The 16,878-nt window shown below is 37.9% G+C and overlaps 1 pseudogene; it reads right to left on the bottom strand.

The window, feature by feature from the left end:
• The window catches only part of LOC111171843 (uncharacterized), a 114,795-nt pseudogene that overhangs the window by 24,634 nt on the left and 73,283 nt on the right, over nt 1-16,878 (bottom strand).

Here is a 16,878-nt window from a genome sequence, read left to right as displayed (position 1 = left end):
AAAACTGAAAATGTTAAGTACAGGCATGGAAAAGGTAAAACAGACCAAAATTGAGCTTCTAGAGATTAAAAGCAATGTCTAAATGAAAAAGATACTGAAAGGTTAATGGCTGATTAGACACTGCAGAAGAAAGGGTCACTGAACATTAAGGCATAGCAATAGAAACTATCCAAAATGAAACAAAAAGAGTAACAAAACTAAACAACAACAAAACTTAATAGAGCATCAGTGAGCTGTGCAACAACTTCAAGTGGCCTAATACATGTGTACTTAGAGTCCATGAAGGAGAGGAGAAATGCAAAAATTTGAAGAAATAATAGCCAAAATGTTTCCAAAATGGTAAACACTATAAAGCCACAAAGTGAAGAAGATCAATGAACTTTAAGCATAAGAAACATGGACAAAACTACACCAAGGCACAAAAAATAATCAAATTGCTCAAAACCAGCAATAAATAGAAAAATTTAAAAGCAGCAAGAGGAAAAAACTATACACTACATACAGAGGAACAAAGATAGCAATGACAGCAGAATTTTTGTTGGAAACAACGTAAATGAGAACACAGTGAAATAACATCTTTAAAGTAGTGAATTGAATTCTATCAAGCTAGAATTCTATACCCAAATATGTCAAAACAAAAGCAAAATAAAGACTGTCTCAGACATACAAAACCTGAAAGAATTCATTACTAGTAGACTTTCACTTTAAGAAATGTTAAAAGAAGTATTTTCAAGCAGAAGAAAAATGACATCAGATTGGAACATGGATCTACATAAAAGATTAAGAATACAGGAATAGGGACTTCCCTGGTTGTTCAGTGTTTAAAAATCTGCCTGCCAATGCAGGCGACATGGGTTCGATCCCTGTTCCGGGAAGATCCCACATGCCACGGAGCAACTAAGCCTGTACCTCACAACTACTGAGCCTGCACTCTAGAGCCTGTGTGCCACAACTACTGAAGCCCATGCACCTAGAGCCTGTGCTCTGCAACAAGAGAACACATCCAGTGAGAAGCGGGTGCACCGCAACGAAGAGTAGGCCCTGCTCGCCGCAACTGGAGAAAGCCCAGGAGAAGCAAAAAAGACCCAACGCCGCAAAAAAATAAATTAAAAAAATACTTTAAAAAATTTTTAAAGGATTCTAGTCATTCAATATATGTCTCCGAACACAATGGAAATAAATTAGAAGTTAACAAATCTGAAAAAGCTCCAAATATTTGGAAACTAAACAACACACTTCTGAGTAGCTTTGTGGTCAAAGAAGAAATCAAAAGGGAAATCAGAAACTATTTTGAACTCACTGAAACTGAAAACATAATGTGTCAACATGTGGGATATTGCTAAATCTGTACTCAACTCCCTCAACTTCCACCTTAATCTGGGAAAATGAGAGCAAGTTAATCACAGAGTAAGAGAAGAAAGAACACAATAAAGATCAAGGTAGAAATAAATAAAATGAAAACAGAAAAATACTATGGATATGAAAAGGATAAGAGAATATATAGAATATACCAATAAATTCAAGATGAAATGGACAAGTTCCTTGAAAGACAAACACTACTAAAGTTTTTCAAGAATATAGATATTAGGGCTTCCCTGGTGGCGCAGCGTTTGAGAGTCCGCCTGCTGATGCAGGGGACATGGGTTCGTGCCCCCGTCTGTGAAGATCCCACATGCCGCGGAGTGGCTGGGCCTGTGAGCCACGGCCGTTGAGCCTGCGCTCCGCAACGGGAGAGGCCACAACAGTGAGAGGCCCGCGTACCGCAAAAAAAAAAAAAAAAAAAAAAAGAATACAGCTATTAAAGAAATGGGATGTGCAGTTTAGAACCTTCCAACAAAGAAAGCTTCAAGTCCAGGTGGCTTAACTGATAAATTCTACCAAACATTTAAGGAATAAAATAATGTCAATTCTACACAAACTCTATCAGAAAGTTGAAGAGAAGGGAATATTTCCCAACTTATTTATAAGGCCAACTTTCACCATATCAAGATTAGACAATGACATTGCAAGAAAACTACAGACCAGTATCTCTCATGAACACAGAGGCAAAAATTCTTAACAAAATTTTAGCATATCAAATCCAGTATTATATAAAAAGATGATACATCATGTCCAATTGGGTTGATCTCAAGAATGAAAGGTTGGTTTAATATTTGAAAATCAATTTACCCAACTTAGTACACTAAAAAAGAAAAATCAGGACATCTCTGGTGGGGCAGTGGTTAAGAATCCACCTGCCAGTGCAGGGGACATGGGTTTCAGCCCTGGTCCGGGAAGATCCCGCATGCCACGGAGCAACTAAGCCCATGCACCACAACTAATGAACCTGTGCTCTAGAGCCTGTGAGACACAACTACTGAGCCCATGTGCCACAACTAGTGAAGTCCATTCACCTAGAGTTCATGCCCTGCAGCAAGAGAAGCCACCGCAATGAGAAGCCTGCATACTGCAATGAAGAGTAGTCCCTGCTCGCCACAACTAGAGAAAGGCTGCATGCAGCAATGAAGACCCAAAGCAGGCAAAAATAAATAAACAAATTAAGAAAAGAAAAGAAGGGGAAAATGACATAATCATTGCAATAGATGCAGGAAAACAATGAAAAGAATCTAACATCCATTCCTGATTAAAGAAAAAAACAGCCCTCAGTAGACTAGGAATGGAAGGAGACTTCCTCAACCTGATAAATGACTTCTACAAAACACCAAACATCATATTTAATGGTGAAGGACAAAGTACTTTCTCTCCAGGATCAGGACAAAAGCAAGGATGTCTACTCTCATTACTTCTATTTGACACTGCACTGAAGGTTCTAGCCAGTGCAATAGGGCAACAAAAAATAAGCCATATTCAGAAAGGAAAGGAAGAAGTAGAACTATCTTTATTTGCAGATAACATGATTATGTAGAAACCTGATAGAATCTACAAAATTGCTACTGGAACTCATCAATGAGTTTATCAAGTTTGCAGGGTACAAGATCAACATACAAAAAGATTAATTTATCTCAACAAACAATTAGAGATCAAACTTTTAAAATACTACTTATAATAGAATCAAACATATAAAATACTTAGAATAAATCTGAGAAAATATGTAAAAGACTTGCACACTGAAAACTGTAAAATATTGCTGTGGGAAATTAAGGAAGACCTAAATAAATGGAGAGATATAATGTATTCATGGATCTGAAGATTCAATATTGATAAGATATCAATTCTCCCCAAATTGATTTATAGATCAAAATCCCAGTAGGCTTTTCTGTAGAAATAGGCAAGCTAATTCTAAATTTTATCTGGAAATAAAATTCAGAATAACTAAAACAACGTTGAAAAATAACAAAGTTGAAGAACAGTAACTGATTTCAAGGCTTATGAAGCTACACTTTCAAGACATTGTGATAGTAGTGTAAAGATACACAAAAAATCAAAGGAACAGAATAGAAAGTTCAGAAGTACAGAGATGTGGACAACTGACTTTCAGGTTCAAAGGCATTTGAGAGGAGAAATGATAGTCTTTTCAATAAATGATGCTGGAACAACTGAATATCCAGGTTCAAAACAAAAAAAACCAACTTCCATCCAAACCATATACAGAAATGAACTCAAATTGGTTCAAAGGTCTAAATGTATAACAAAAAACTATAAAACTTCTAGAGCAAAACAAGTGAAAAATTTTATGGCCTTGAGTTAGGCAAGATTTCTTAGATACAACACCAAAAGCATAATCCATAAAAGAAAAAAATAGATAAATTAGCCACCATCAAAATTAAGAATTTCTACCCTACAAAAGACACTACAGAGAGAATGAAAAGATGAGTCCAAGAATGGGAGAAAATACTTAGCAACTTACACATTGGATAAAGGACTAATTTCAAGAATATATAAAGAACTCTCAAAACTCCAGAAAAATATAGATAAAAGACTCAAAGATATACATATGGAAAATAAGCATATGAAAAGATGTCTGACAAGATTAATCATTAGGGATGCTAGAGTGAGAAAAAAATTGCACACCTATTAAACTATCTAAAATTAAAAATACTGAGCATAGCAAGTGTTGGCCGCAACGTGAAGAAGATGCAACTCTCGTACACTGCTGGTAGAGATGTAAAATGATCAAGCCACTATGGAAAATAGGTATTTTTAAAAAACTTAAACATACACTTACCAATGATCCGGCAATTCTACTTGCAGGTATTTACCCAAGAGAAATGGAAGTATATATCCATACAAAGACTTGTACACAAATATTCATAGCAACTTTATCTGTAATAGACAAAGACTGAAACAACTCACATGTCCATCAATGGTGAATAGATAAATTGGGGTACAGCCGTATAATGGAATACTATTCAACAAAAAACAGAAATGAATTACTGATATATACAAAAATATGGATGAAGATTAAAATAATCATGCTGAGCTTAGAAGCCAGTTAGAAAAAAGTATACACTGCATGATTCCATTTACATAAAATTCTAGAAAATGCAAACGGAAAGCACATCAATGGTTGCATGGCGACTGGAAAGGGCAAGGAACGATTGGAAGCAATAATTACGAAGAAACGTTAAGAAACTTTCTGAGATGATGGACATTTTGATTTTGGTGATGTCTTCATGGTGTGTATGTATGTGTGTATGTGAACACAGATTACAGTATGTCAATTATACCTCAAAAAGCTGTTAAAAGAAATGATATTATATGAGAGAGAATTGGGGAAAATTGAATAGCAACTCTTTATTAGGTAATATTATTGTGCAGGAATTTAATTTTTTCAATACTGTGTGTTAACAGTATTGTAGTTACATAGGGAAATAATTTTTTTTTTTTTTTTGCCGTACGCGGGCCTCTCACTGTTGTGGCCTCTCCCGTTGTGGAGCACAGGCTCCGGACTCGCAGCCCAGCGGCCATGGCTCACGGGCCCAGCCGCTCCGCGGCATGTGGGATCTTTCCTGGACCGGGGCACAAACCCGCCTCCCCTGCATCGGCAGGCGGACTCTCAACCACTGCGCCACCAGGGAAGCCCCGGGAAATAATTTTTAATATCCAGAGAGGAGGACATCTAGCTGACAAGAGAGGGATCACAATTGTGGCAGATGCTGTGGGAGGCTGAGGAAGATGAGGCTAGAGCAGTGAACAATGTGTGATGGCGTGGTGAAGACACTCATTTCTCAGCTGACCTGACAAAGACGGTTGGAACAGACTGCTAAATGCAGGGTTCTTTCCGCATACTAATCTCATGCAATCCCCTCAACTAGCCTTGGCACAACAAAAACTTTCTATTAGCTTGCCATACTGGAGGGGCGATGGCACAATTTAAGGTGAAGTGAGTTGTGTAATGAACTGTCACAATAGGGTCCTACAGAAATAGATTTTTTTTAACGGAAAAAAAAAAGAAATTTGACCCTTCCCTCAAAACATACATGAAAATTAACTCAAAATGAATCATAGACCTAAATGGAACTATACAACTTCCGGAAGAAAACATAGGAGAAAATCTTTATGATTTTGGATTACACAATGGGGTCTCAGACAAAGATTTCTTAGATAAGACACAAAAAAGTACAAACCATCTAAGAAAAATTGCCAAGGGCCTTCCCTGGTGGTTAAGACTCCCAGTTCCCAATGCAGGGGGCCCAGGTTCGATCCCTGGTCAGGGAAGTAGTTCCCACATGCATGCCGCAACTAAGAGTTCACATGCCACAACTAAGAAGACCATGAGCCGCAACTAAGGAGTCCCTCTGCTGCAACTAAGACCCAGCACAACCAAATAAATAAATTAAATAAATATGAAAAAAATTGCTAAATTAGAGTTCATCAAATATTTAAAACTTCTAGTATTCAGAGACACTTTAATACAATGAAGATAAGTCACAATCTGGGAGAAGATATTTACTAAACACATCTCTGAAAGAAAGGACTTTTTCCATTGCTTTTTATATAAAGCCCTCTTAAAACTCAATATAAATATCCAATTAAAATTGGATTTGAACAGACACTTCATTTAAAAAGATACTTGCACATGAATAGATACTCAACATCATCAGCTATTACAGAAATGCAAAATGTGGCAAAAACCATGAGATGCAACTACACACCTACGAGAAAAGCTAAATTTGTTTTAAAAACAAATATAATAATCAGGTGACGGTGTGGATCAACTGCAACTCTCATAGACTGCTAGTGGGAAACCAAAATGGCACAGGCACTTTAGAAAACAGTTTAGCAGTTTCTTAAAAAGTTAAATATGCACTTAGCATATGATGAAGCAATCCCACCCTTAGGTATTTTACCCCAAAGAAATGAAAACATATGCTCGCACAAAACATATGTTCACACACACATGTGAGTGTTTTCAGAGGCTTTGTTCATAATAGCCAGAAAACTAGAAAAAACTCAAATGTACATCAAACGATGAATGTGTAAACAAACTGTGTTTCCACACAAGTAGAATACTACTCAGCAATAAAAAGAATGAACTACTGACAGGTGCAACAAAACAGATGAATCTCCAAACAGACTGGTAAGTGAAAGAAGCCAAAAACAAACGGCTACATACCACATGATTTCCGTTATAAGATATTCTGGAAAAGGCAACATTATATGGACAAAAATCAGATTGTTGGTTGACAGGGGCTGGTAGTGGGAGGAGGATGGATTGACTACAAAGGGACATGAGAGGTCTTTTGGAATTTCAGAAGATTTCTTTACCTCAAATGTGGTGGCTACAGAATTATAAGTTTGTCAAAACACATCACAATGTATATTTATAAACAGTGAATTTTGTGAAATGAAAATTATACATAAATAAACCTGACTTAAGAAAATAATAAAACAAAACTAAAGAAAAACAATTGAGTGAAAATAAATGTAAGAAAAATCAATTTACAGTTTTTCCAATTCAAGGGTCATCATGAGGATGCTTTCAATAGTTGTAAGTGACACTTGTGTTGTTCCCATGTCTCTGAAGGAGAAGCCCAAACATGCATGATATAAAACCCAAAGACAAAAATTCTACACTTAAAAAGATACTTAACATGTGATTACTTCAATTCTGGCTTCTTACTTGCCATAGATGATAATTCCAAAAAGCTCTTATTGAAGAAATTTAAATTTGCATCATCAAATGAATGACCTTGGTGCTGAACAGCACAATCATTGTTTATTATCCGAACTTTTCATTTTCAATTGCATCTACCTCTTTGATCACTCTTTTTAATAAAATAATGTACCCCTTATTCCTTTTTGCTTTCTGGGATAAATAATATTCCTACACGCATCTACATCTTCATAACTATATGTGTTCTTCAACACTGTCCTCATTCTCTGCTGGCTGTCTTACCCGTATATATTCTTTCTTAATCCTTTTCTTTGCCAATAACTCTTATTTTCAATAACCCAGTTAAAATCTAAATTATGACTTTTCAGCCAAAGTACTCAATCTTTGACGAAAGCAAAAAAGAGAAGAAATTATCTCATGAGCCATGAAACTGTTGCAATACTTACAAATATTTTAATGCTGGCAATTTAAAAACATAAGAATCTTTACCTGTTGTCAAAGGATTACGATTGAGAATTCTGAAAAATGGAATGGAATTAAAATTATCTGCATTTTCAATTACTTCCATGAAAGCTTATATTCACTTTTTTTAGTATGGAACTTGAAGGTGAAAAAAAATCATTTTCTATTTTTACCTATAAATCACTCTAAGAATCTGTAAAACACTCTTTCATTGGGAACTACCCAGGTCTCTAGATGATAAAGTGGAGAAGAGAAACAAACAAAAAAATAGAAAAAAAAAGTAGCTAGCAAAGAAAAAATATGCCAAAGAACTTTTCAGGTTAAAATCCCAAGAAGTGCCTATGCTGGTAGGAAGCCCTCGCTCTGTAAAAAAGTACTATTCCTAGTGTCCTCCATAATTCAAGGTGTTTTTCTTTCATCTCTACAAATTTTTAAAAATTTCATGATTTAAACTACCCAGTTAAAGACAAAAATAGGGCTAATTCCTTGGTTCTGGAGCCAAAGAAGGAGAGATAAATCCAATAGGAACTGGTGAAAGCCATACTCCCATCACATAGTACCATATGTATTCTTCTATCACAGCCTTTGTTACTGTGTATGTAATCACCTGTTTACTTGTCAGTCCCCTAGATAGTCAGCAACTTGAGAGCAGGGACCACACTTTATTGTCATTATTATTCCTCTGCCTGACACAGTGCCTAATATTTACTAGGTATTTCATAAATGTTTGCTGAATAAATAAATAAAATTTTGTTTATATATCAATAAAATAAACAAATAAATTTGGGGGAACAAAATTTTATTCCAAAATGCTGGAATAGATTTTCTTCTTAGTTCCTTCTCTCTTTTTTATTTTTTTTCTTACTTCTTTAAAACAAACAGGGGAAAAAAGACCAAAAGAAACGGGAAGAAAAAAAAGAATATCTAACTTTAGGTTAACTCTACTCAAGAATTATTAGCATATTTTTGAAGAATCTTATAAAGATAATTACCAAAACTAATATCTTTTGGGTTGCCAGGCATCTGTGATCAGCATTTAACAGTCAATCCTCACAGTAACCTTATGTGGTAGATATACTACCCCATTGTACGAATGAGGAAACTGAGGCACAGAGAAGTTATGTAACTTGTCCTAAGTCATCAAATTAGTAAGAAGCAGAGCTGGAATTTGAACTCACTTCTGACTGTAAAGCCTGTGTTTAACCTGAATGAAAAAAAAAGGGGGGGTGTATTAAACATATGTTAATTTAACCTTAATTTTCAGAGCACTAAATATAGAAATACCTTTTCAGTCTTCATCTACCCATCTGGGAAAGCCTCTATGAGAATTATATTTTCTCTTTTTAGTTAGTATTTATCTTTTAATTTATTTTTTCCTTAATCATCTCCCATGACAAATATTTAATTAGCCTATGGTCATTGAGACTTTAGAGATTTTTTAAAAAATATTGCAGGAAAATCAGTAAAAATGATGGAGGAAGGACATCTGAAAATTCATCCCTCCATAGAAGCAACAATACCAGTAACAACAGCAACAACAACAGAACTGGCAAAAATGGTCAGAATCAACTTCTTCTGAACTCTGGAGATTTAACCAACAGGCTTACTGCACATTGGGAAGCAATTTATTCAAGGAAAACAAATTAATTTCTGTAAGAACAATGAGATCTGTGTTGCTTGAACTTGTCCTTGACCTTTGCTCTCCATGCCAGTGGTAGCCTTGAAAAACAGCCCACATCCCTGGTACCAGAAGAAGAAGCATGGACTGGGAGGTCCTTCAAAGCCTCATTCCCAAAGAACTGTCATTGTTTAACATGTCTGGTGGTCCCCTGGAAGACATCACTTGAAAGGCTTGCCCTTTGGCCTGACTGAGAGCTGTCTAGTGAGAAAAGCCGTTCCTCAGGTTGCATTTCTGGAAAACATTTTCAAGCAAATATTTTAACATGGCGGTTGCATGAGGCCATGGATAACAGTTTGGGGCAATAAAGAGACCAACCGAAAAGCTTAAAACGAAAAGCTGAGGAATGAGATGTCCACAGAGACTTTGAAATGTGCCCATGTATTCCTGGGAAACTGGAAGACCACAAGACATATTCCTGGGAATCTAGGAAAATAACTGTTAGCATTAATAAAAGAATTCATCAAGGTTGTAGGATATAAGATCAATATTATTTCTACACACCAGCAATGAGTAATCCAAAAATGAAATTAAGAAAAAAAACAATTCCATGTGTAACAGCACCACAAGAAAACAAATACTTAGGGAAAAACGTAACCAAGTAAGTGCAAGTTTCACACTGAAAAGTACAAAACTGTTGAAAGAAATTGAAGAAGATCTAAATAAATATAAAGACATGCTGGATTCATGGACTGGAAGATAATCTTATTAAAATGTCACTACTTCCCAAATCGAACTATGGTTCCATTGCAATTCCTATCAAAATCCCAGCTGATATCTTTCCAGAAATTGCCAATAATTACAAAATTCATATGGCAATTCAAGGAAACAGAATAACCAAAACAATGTTGGTAAAGAACAAAGTGGGGGACTCACACATCCTGGTTTCAATACTCAGTTCAAAGCTACTGCAATCACAGTGTGGTACTGGAATAAGAACAGACATGTATATCAGTGGAACAGAAATGACAGTAGAGAAATAAACCCTCATATTTTTGGTCTATTGATTTTCAACAAGCGTACCAAAACAATTCAATGTGGAAAGAACAGTCTTTTCAAATGATACTGGGACAACTGTACATGCAGACACAAAATAATGAAGCTGGACTCCTACACTTCACACCATATATGAAAATTAACTCCCAATGGATCAAATATCCAAATGTAAGAGCTAAGGCTATAAAACTCTTAGAAGAAAACACAGGAGTAAATCTTTATGACTTGCATTAGACAATAGTTTCTTAGATATGATACCAGAAGTACAAACAACCAAAGGAAAAATAGATGAATTGGATTTTATAAAAATTAAAAAGTTTGTGCTTCAAAGGACGCTATCAAGCAAGTGAAAAAACATATAGAATGGGAGAAAATACTACAGTTGGGAAGAATAAGAGGCAGTTGGGAGAAGAAAAGCATAGTAGTTGCTAGGTGTGACAATCTCAAAATTTTGAACTATTACAAATAAAACAGCCACCCTGAATCACCCCAAAGGGCAGACCCAAGTTATTTTTGTTTTTAGTGTTAATGCTTTTCTAAATCTGAGAAGCTGCCAGGATTCTAGTACATAGCAAAAAGTGATGACAGCACCCTGAAGTGTATAAACTTTTGTGTGTACATAGCTATCTAAAGGAAACCAACGCTAGCTGACTGGGGAAGCATTAGTGTGGCTCTGTGACCGCAGCTCAATTTGCCTTCATAGTGTGGCCACACCTCCCTTATTGATATTCTCAACAATGAGGTAAATAATTCAATAGGGATAAGGCTTTGATTGTCCCCTTATTCTCTCTTAGTGCTTATGTTCTTGGTACCATATTATTTTTACTTTTTTTTTTTTTTTTGCGGTACGCAGGCCTCTCGCTGTTGCGGCCTCTCCCGCTGCAGAGCACAGGCTCCGGACGCGCAGGCCCAGCGTCCATGTCCCACGGGCCCAGCCGCTCCGCGGCATGCGGGATCCTCCCGGACCGGGGCACGAACCCGCGTCCCCCGCATCAGCAGGCAGACTCTCAACCACTGCACCACCAGGGAAGCCCTTGGTACCATATTAATGTACCACAGAGAAGGCAGCATGTGAATGTGCTCTGTCTGGTTAAGTTATATAGCCTTTCTACATTGTAGAGTCCTACAGTTTCTAAAATCATGGAGCTTGTATTGTTAGAACCAATGAAGTGACTAAAAGAATTTTTTAAAATAAGCCATCAGTCTGGACCTTCATAGGTGAATGAAGGAGAAACACTTTAAAGTCAGAAAAAAAAGTATACTTAACATTTAGGATTATCAACCACTGCTGGTTTTCCATAATATATTTCATTCCTGATTTTATCTGAAAGAGATATGATTACTACCAACATTCAAAAGGTGGTACTTTATTAATTAATAAGCTCTTGGCTCATTTTTGAGGTTGATTTCGGATATAAAATAGACTACGACACTGCTAACTACTTCACCTGATGTTTGTCAATAACATAGAGGCTTCATTCCAGTAACCTACTGACTTATAATTACCTGCAGCCCGGTGATGAATCAAGGTTTTGTGGGGCCTGAAGCTCATCTACTTTGGAAAATCCTATCTAATAAAAACATGCAAAATTATGAATACAAAAATCGCTAGGACCCTTCTCAAGACCTTGGAAGGGACCTCTGCAAGTGAGGAGCCCTGAAGCCTAAGCTTCATTGAATTCATGATAAATCCACCTCAGCTGGGGCCCTTTCCCAAACATATTTAATGCAGGAAACTTATAAATACCCCAGTAATATGTCATTATAGGTAGTAAAATAACTTAACTCGAGGGTGGCATCTTCCCTTGGTGGCTAGCCTTTGGAAAGAGATGCAATAAAGTTTATATCTCACCATGGCAAATGTTTCCTGAAGCAAATTAGCTATGTCTATTAGAAAGACTTATCCCAAAACAAAGACTTACTATACTGTGACAATCTTTTTTTTTTTTTTTTCATTTGCTGTATGCGGGCCTCTCACCGTTGTAGCCTCCACCGTTGCGGAGCACAGGCTCCGGACGTACAGGCTCAGCGGCCATGGCTCACGGGCCAAGCCGCTCCACGGCATGTGGGATCTTCCCGGACCGAGGCACGAACCCGAGTCCCCTGCGTCGGCAGGCAGACTCCCAACCACTGCGCCACCAGGGAAGCACTGTGACAATCTTTTGAAAGTAACTGTGAACGAGTTTTAGGAGTACAGTACTAATTGATTTACAACACCAGATAGATCTGATTCTTTCACTACCTTTTTCTGTCATTTAAGAGGAACACAAATTCAAAAGGAACAAGTTGGTGCCTCTTCCATTACCAATCTTTTCTAACCTACCACGCATTTTCTACTTCATCACCCCCGTCCCTCACCTTGTTACCTTGCTGCATAGATGCTCGAATAGCTGTCACATATGTTTTCCCATCAACATCCATCTTTCTCCTTCCAGTATGAAAGCTTCTTGGGGAGAAAGTCCCTGCCCTATGCGTCTTTGTATCCCCAGCACTCAGTACAGTGCTGACACACAGTGGGCATGGCACTCAGTGAACGTTTTTGAATGAATTCATTAATTTTTAAACTGTGATTTATTTATTTATTACCACAATGTATTTTCCCGTGTTGCCTACATAACTATAGTGAAACTCTGATTCTTATAAGGAACTCTTGGTGTTATAGGATGTTTAGGAAAGGTGGTGAGTTTAAGACGTTGTATTGTCGCTACTAAAACTTCCTGGTGAAGGGACCTCATGAGCCTGCTCTCCGGTGTGCTGGCAAAAGAAAAACTGACCCTTGGTGCTATCTCCCCAAGGTAGGCATCAGCAAACTAACAAGGGAAAGGAAGCAGGGCGCTAAAGATAGGCATCTGCAGGAATTGCTAATCCAGCTCCAGACACAGCCTCAACACCTTCATTAACCCAAAATGTGTGAACTGTGTGAAACTGGATTTCTGACCCACAAGACAGGTAACAGAGTCTTTTCCAAAGCCAGGTGTAGAAGAGCTCTTTTTTACCTTGAGTCTGAAATCACCTTCGGTCCATTGAACATACCCTCTATCATTTATTTGTGTCATGAGAAATCAAAGAATTTTTAAGCTGAAGGGGTGTAAAACCCACACTTCTTATTGAAGAGTAGTCAGCAAAGAAAGTATATTGAATTAGGCTACAGCAATGTATTTTCTTTATATTTTTCACACTACAGCTGAACACAAACAACGTCTTTTTCCATACCTCAAAGGTTCCCATTGGCCACAGATAATTCGCTTCAGAGATATATGCTTTTTGAAAAACAATATTCTGGTTGGCTGGGGAGATCCCTGTGGTGGGCGTTCAGGAATTCTTTCTGCTTTACCATTTAAAAGAGCTAATAATGGTTGGGGAAGCACCCACACCTTTTGCTCCCTGAAGAATTCGATGCTAAACTTAGTTCTTTGCAGCTCTGTGTTGCATACATTTTAAGCAGTTAGGAACTTTGCACATGAGGAGGATTCAAAGTTAAATTCAAAAGTGGAACTTCATGGACCATTCGCATATTGGAGAGGCATCCATGGGATTCCATGACAATTCTAATTTGAGTGTTTTGGCTTGGTGCCTTTTACTGCCCATGCCAAAGATCAGTACTATGGAAAGCAGAGCGTTTCATATATATGACTTATACAAGTCTCTTGGCCTCTTTGTTCCTTAGTTTCCTCATTTGAAAAAATAAAATAAATGGCTCTCAAGACATGTTTTCCAGAATTCATACTGGTCTTACACCCAGCTAACCAATAACTGCATGATGCTTTTACACACAGTTTTTTACATGTATTCATCTTCTATTTCACTTACTACTTGTGGAAAAGCTGCATTCCATGCCGGGCCTGGATGTCCCAAAGCTCAGTTCTGTGAGTAAATTGCAACCAAGATTTCTACAAAAAAAGACACAAGCAAAAGAAGAAGAAAAATATATATTCTTTCAGAACATTTATCCTTTGGCAATCATTCTAATTTATATATGATGAAACATAACAACACTACTCCCTCCATATACACTAAAGAAATCTCACTGTGGAAGATGTTATGATTTATACTTTCATGATTATATATGTGGTGCATTAGATAGAAAATAGTAAATGTTCATTAAATACTTGTGTTAAGTGATCTTTATTTCTCTAGAAAGGCAGCACTCTTGGCATTTTGGGCTGGATAATTCTTTGCTGTGGGAGGCTCCCCTGAACAGTTGGGTGTTTAGTAGCATCTCTGACCTCTGTCCCCTAGATGCCAGTAGCATATACAGTTCTGACAAGGAAAAATATCTCCAGACACTACCAAATGTCACCTGCGTGCAAAAATCACCCTGGTTGAGAACCACTGCTCCATAAAGATTCCTCTGATCTGTGTAATAATTCTCACACTAATCTTTGCTAGAGACAAAAAGGATTTGCTACAAAATTTTACTGGTAATTTTAATCATCTTTCAAAATGAGTAACAAATTAATTTTATAAAAAATTAAGCTTTATAAAAATTCCAAATATAATGAAGTTATATTTGTAACTTACATAAACTGCAAAAAAGGTAGTAGTTCTAATGTAATTTTTTCGACAGATGGTATTTTATTGCAGGAAAAATCTCTAGGAAAATTAAAAGGAATATATTGCCTCAATTTGCTATTAGATATCTAATTAGTAGGAATACCTAGTAGAAGTTAGAATGATAATAATAAAAAAGAAGCTTCGTTCTAATCTCCAAACCTTACGAATTACTATTTGAACCTTCCAGAGCCCCTAACCCTGACTTCACCTCTCTTAAGAGTCTCACCTTCAGGATCTTCATAAATTAAATATACAACTATAGATCTTTATAGATTTTGGAGGTAATCTTTCCTGAGAGCAGAGGCATTGATTAGATTCCAACTTTTGTGGCCTTATCAAATTCTAGATTATGAGCTCAACGTTTTTATCTCTATATATCATTATAATTTCTATTATTAGAAGGAATATTCTTATATTTACACATTTCCCAGTATAGTTCCGTTTCTCTAGGCCAATTCATTACCGGAAGAAATAAAAGATACCCTTTCACAAAACTTGAAAGGATGTTACTCCTATCATTAATATGTAACGTTAATCCAGGATTACACTTTCTATCATATTGACTTTTATTCGAAAATACCTACTCTTGACGATAGCTGACTATCTTATTTCCATTGATTCCAGCTTAGTCGCTCATTTCACCTAGATCGGTATAACTGTCTTCTGACTGCTGTTTCCATCTCTACCCTCTCCCTTTCTAAAACATGCTCCACGGGATCACCAGATTAACTGCTCTGGCCTTGGAATCAGCCTCACCGTCAGCAGGTGATTACTGAACAGGGACTGGATGGAGCTTGGACCTACCCAACAGCAAACCTGCTCTAGCAGTGGGATCAGCCTCATACACCAACAGGCACACACCAGCTTCAGGAATACCACCGTCCAGCAGCGTGTGTGACCAGAACACTCACTTGCAGGCCAGAAGCAGCCATGGACTCAGCTGGTCCTGACCCGGCCCATCAGAATGCCAACACAAGATCAGGGATGCCCCAGACCCTGCAGATAGTTGTGTCAGGAACAGTGATCCAACACCAACTCTGAGAATCCTGGGTCCCGCTGCCAGAACTCAGGACCTGTGTCTTCCTCCCAGTAGCCAGCATAGCCCCAGGACCAGTGACTGGGCACTAGCCCTGATATCACCTGGACTGCAATTCAACCCATAAATGATCCAGCACTAGATTTGGTGTCCCCCAGAGTTGTGCAGCCAGCTGCCTTATGATTTAGCCTCACCAAGCAGCACAGACAGCCTCCATACTAGGCAGAGTCTGGCAAACATGCACTCTGGGGGCAGCCAAGCCTACCAGATTACCCACAGTAGTCAGCCCACCACAACAGAAGAGCCCAAGCAGCCCACACAGGGGGTACACCTAGAACATATAGTTCTAGGGACCAGGGGACAGTGGGCTGCTGGGACACATAGGACCTCTCCTACAAAAGGCCACCTCTCCAAGGTCAGCAAGTGTAACGAGCCTACTACATACATAGCAATAAAAACAGCAAGTTAAGAAAAATGAGGTGACACAGAAACACGATCCAAATGGAGGAACGAGATAAGAACTCAGAAGAAGATCTAAGTGAAGTGGAGATAGCCAATCTCCTCAACAAAGAGTTCAAGGTAATGACTATAAAGATGATCAAAGAACTCAGGAGAAGAACCGACGACCAGAGCAAGAAGTTAGAATTTTTTTTTAAAGAGTTAGACCATTAAAGAACAACAAAACAGAGATGAGGAATACAATAACTGAAATGAAAAATACACTAAAAGGAAACTACTGTAGACTAAATGATACAGAGGAATGAATCAGAAAACTGAGGACAGAGTACTGGCAATCACTGAAGATGAATGGTAAAACAAGAGATTAAAATGAAATGAGGGGGCTTCCCTGGTGGCGCAGTGGTTGAGAGTCCGCCTGCTGATGCGGGGGACACGGGTTCGTGCCCCGGTCTGGGAAGATCCCACATGCCGCAGAGTGGCTGGGCCCGTGAGCCATAGCCGCTGAGCCTGCGCGTCCGCAACGGGAGATGCCACAACAGTGAGAGGCCCGCGTAACGCAACAAAACGAAAAAAAAAAACAAAAACAAAAACAAACACAAACAAACGAAAAAAATGAAATGAGGAACGTTGAACAGA

The sequence above is a fragment of the Delphinapterus leucas genome, chromosome 2 (assembly GCF_059928025.1).
Source record: "Delphinapterus leucas isolate spDelLeu-1000000601 "Yukka" chromosome 2, BTC_Dleu_Yukka2, whole genome shotgun sequence".
Taxonomy (NCBI): domain Eukaryota; kingdom Metazoa; phylum Chordata; class Mammalia; order Artiodactyla; family Monodontidae; genus Delphinapterus; species Delphinapterus leucas.
This window is presented reverse-complemented; position numbering and strand designations above follow the sequence as displayed.